Here is a 4,078-nt window from a genome sequence, read left to right on the forward strand (position 1 = left end):
TTATTTGATGATGTATTCTGATGCACCCAAAGTAAAGGTCCATCTTGCCACAGAACTGCTGTGGGATATTGATCAGTGGAGATAACACATAAACTAAACCTTTTATTTGGATTAATCCTCACTAATTGAGCTCCTGTAATTGCATCTTCTACCTTCCTCAGGGCTTCTCGTGCTGAATCTGTTAATTCCCTATGAGAGGTTACATTTGAGTCCCCTTCCAAAATACTAAAAAGAGGCTGCAATTCCTTTGTGGATAACTTCAAAAATGGACGAACCCAATTTATATCTCCCAATAATTTTTGAAAATCATTCAAGGTGGATAATTGAGCTGTTCTAATTGTGACCTTCTGTGGCTTAATGCTGTGAGGGAATATTTTTGACCCCAAGAATGAAATTGAATCTCCCATTTGTACTTTAGATGGAGATATGAATAAACCTTCATGTCTTAAAGCTCTTTCTAAATCTGAATAAGCTTGCTGCACTTGCTCCTGGGAATCTCCACACAGCAGAATATCATCCATATAATGATAAATTTTTAATTCCTCATATTTGTCTCTAATTGGTTGAATGGCATTAGCCACATACAATTGGCATAATGTTGGACTATTGGCCATACCCTGTGGCAACACTTTCCATTGATATCTAGCATCTGGTTCTGCATGATTAATGGCAGGTAATGTAAATGCAAAGCGTGGTCTATCTTTAACATTTAAAGGTATGGAGAAAAAACAATCTGTGATATCTATTACAATAATAAACCAATCCTTTGGCAACGCTGATAACAAAGGAAGTCCTCTTTGTAAACCTCCCATCACCTGCATTTGTCTATTAATAGCTCTCAAGTCCTGTAACAATCTCCATTTTCCTGACTTCTTTTTTATTACAAAAATTGGTGTATTCCAAGGTGAAACAGATTTCTCTAAATGACCTAAACGCATTTGTTCAGCGACTAGATCATGAGCGGCTTTCAATTTTTCAGAGATAAGAGGCCACTGAGGAACCCAAACCGGCTTCTCTGATAGCCAGGGAATGGACCGTACTTCCCCAGTGGCCACTAGATAAAACCTAGCCCTGTTCTATCCAATTTCATTTTTCCTTTCAAAGGTTCTAGCATTCCTTGTTCATCTTTCCTTAATCCTTTTCCTGTCTGATAACCCATTCTCTCCATTAGCTTAAGTCCTGTAGAATTATAGTCATTGGTTAGTATGCATCCTAATTGTTTCAAAACATCTCTTCCCCAAAGATTGACTGGCAAAGGCAAAACAAAAGGTGTGAATTTTCCTCGATTCCCCTCAGAATCTACCCACTTTAGTTCCTGTGCACTAATTTTTGGTGATTCTTCATATCTTAACCCTCGTAGGGTTTGAGAGGCTTGTCTTAATGGCCAAGAGACCGGCCACCATTGTTGAGCTATAATGCTTGTATCTGCTCCAGTATCTAACACACCAGTGAATCTCTTTCCTTGTATAGTTAACACCAACTGAGGTCGATCATTCATATTCATGGAGAAGAAAATATTTGCCTTCCCTGAAGATCCTAATCCTTTTATTCCTCTCTCCTTTTGTCTCCCCTTTCTTCTTTTTCCTCCTCCTCGGCTGAGGATGAGGAAGTAGAAGAATTCAAAGTTAAAGCTTGCATTTGAGCTTCTACTTTTATATCTTTATATGACTTTCTAAACCTGGCCAGGGAGGGATACAACCTTTTCTCCCCCCCTGGGCTTCCGGACCCCTGGTTGTGAGTATCCGGAGCTTCCTCATTTTGCCCCTGTCTACTGGGCAACTTGTCTTTTCTCTTATCCTGCTCTGGTTCTGATAAGCTATCTTGGTGCTGTTCGAGGGCCAGTTGTCCATCTCTTAACACATCTGAACACCTCTCATCCTCAAAACATGCATCAATAATTCTCCATAAAGAATAAACTCCTGGCCTTAACTTCTTCTCCGTTCTTAGAATCTTTAATTGGGCTCCCAATTCCTTCCAAGCCTCCCTAGTTACCTTTCCTGATGTTTCAAACCAAGGTGCTGCCGCCTGGATGTCATTCAGAAATCGCTGCTGAAAAGAATCTGAGAGGGATAGCCCCTGGATCTTCAATAATTTCTTCAGGATTTTCAAAAAAGGAGAGGACTGCATTGCCCCCATTCTCCAGGATAACTTACCTTCCTTATGCAGGTCGCCTCAGTTCTGAATCCTCTTGTTCAGCACAGGGACCTTCTCCGATGCCTGGATCTGTTGTCTTGAGATTATTCTCAGCGTCCCGGGTTTCGGCACCAGTTGTCGCGAGCCGCTTGCCAGCAAGAAAGCACGCAACACTCAGGATCCTTCTGAAGCTTCTTTATTATCTTGGGAGAAGGTCTAAAGCTTTTACAAAAAACCTTCCTTTATATATCCTGCTAACTATATTAACTCGACAGAAACAAGAAGTTACAAGATCACGACTATAGCACATTCCGATCACTATCAGGGGAACAAACTTCAGGCAGGGAGCAACCATAAAAGCAATGTCGCCATCCCAGAACAAACATCTTGATCAAGGATGACTTAAACAAAGAACTTCTGCAAATAAGCCACAATCCCAACACAGCTCAGCAAACAGGAGACTGAAATTCCTCACGATGACTTGGCAGCCTGCAGTGTCTGCAGACCAAAGCACTCCACAAATTTCAAACCTCGAATTCAGGTAAAGTTTTATAGCTGTTAAAGTAATTATGAAGCTTATGCAGAAATACAAAAAAAGCATATAAAGTAAAGAAACACAAAAATTATGAGTACCCTATGACTACAAAATCATACAATAATTATGCATGGGGGAGAAGTTCTAGAAAAAATACAGCAAGTACAAAGTGTGGCTGTGTTATGGTAAAGGATTTATTGTACTCATGTGGACATTTTATTATATAATACAGTTAAAATTGCTTTTACAAGTTTTTTGTTTTGGGTTTTTTGGGGGGGTTAAGGCGGGAGGAGTTGAGACAGGTTCTCACTGTGTAGTTCAGCCTGGCCTTGAACTCATTATGTAGTCCAGGCTGGCCTCAAACTTTCTGTGATCCTCCTGCCTCAGCCTCCTGAGTGCTGGGATTACAAATCGGCTGTGCCACCATGCCTGGCTCAGCTTTGGTAATTTTAAAGGCTGAGGATAAAAAGGTTCTTTGGCTCTCTGATACAAAGTATTAAAAGCTTATTCTAAATTAATCATTAAAAGCCCTTAAGCTTCGACAGACTAAATTTTAGGACCATAAACATCAGTTTATCCACGGATAGGTATACCTGCAGGCATTTGCATAGGAAAGAATGACAAAAGGAATTCTCCCCATCCCTTCACTTTACAAATTAGAACTGAGGTTTCAGCTTTCCAAACTAGTAGCAGAGCCAAGATAAAGACCCAAACCTTCTAACTGGAAGGGTGAAACAAATATACAGTAATATTTACACTTTTAAAAATTACAGTGAAAGACACAGAAACTCAAATTACAAATAAAAAGCGAAAGATCATAGCAGATAGTGAGATCGGTTTTTCTAAAATGGGAATGGAGAGAGGATCAAAGAGGGGAAAGAAAATGAAAAAAGGCATTAAAATGTGCTATGTACATGGACCAACTCCACACAAGAAATGTGAACATTACATACTGCAAACACGTATTAATAAAAAAACGAAGACATTGCCATTAGTCTCAAAATACATCCTTCGCTTCGGAAACACTTTCTTTCCCTACAGTTACTGCCACTCTCCGAAGCAGCTCTGCAAGTTGAAAGCGCGGCAAGCGCGGCTGCCGAGACCAGCCCGGGAAGGCATCCCTCCCGAAAACATCCCGGCGTGTCCTAGCCACCCTGCTCGCCCGTCTGGCACCCGACTTCTGGCTCTGCCCTAGGCAGAACGACTGCGAAGAGCAAACGTTTGAATCTACTGATGACTCGGGCGCAGCCAGGACAGCGCAGCTAAAAACACTCAGGAAAGAAGAGTTCGGAGCTGCTTCCACAAGTGACAAAGACACTGCGGTGATGTGTGTTTTCCTGCACTGATCTGCGTTCCGACCACACCGCTAGTCCACCGAGAAGGCCACACTCCCTAGCCGAGCGCTCAGGG

The sequence above is a fragment of the Fukomys damarensis genome, unplaced genomic scaffold (assembly GCF_012274545.1).
Source record: "Fukomys damarensis isolate Sample0158 unplaced genomic scaffold, DMR_v1.0_HiC HiC_scaffold_21, whole genome shotgun sequence".
Taxonomy (NCBI): domain Eukaryota; kingdom Metazoa; phylum Chordata; class Mammalia; order Rodentia; family Bathyergidae; genus Fukomys; species Fukomys damarensis.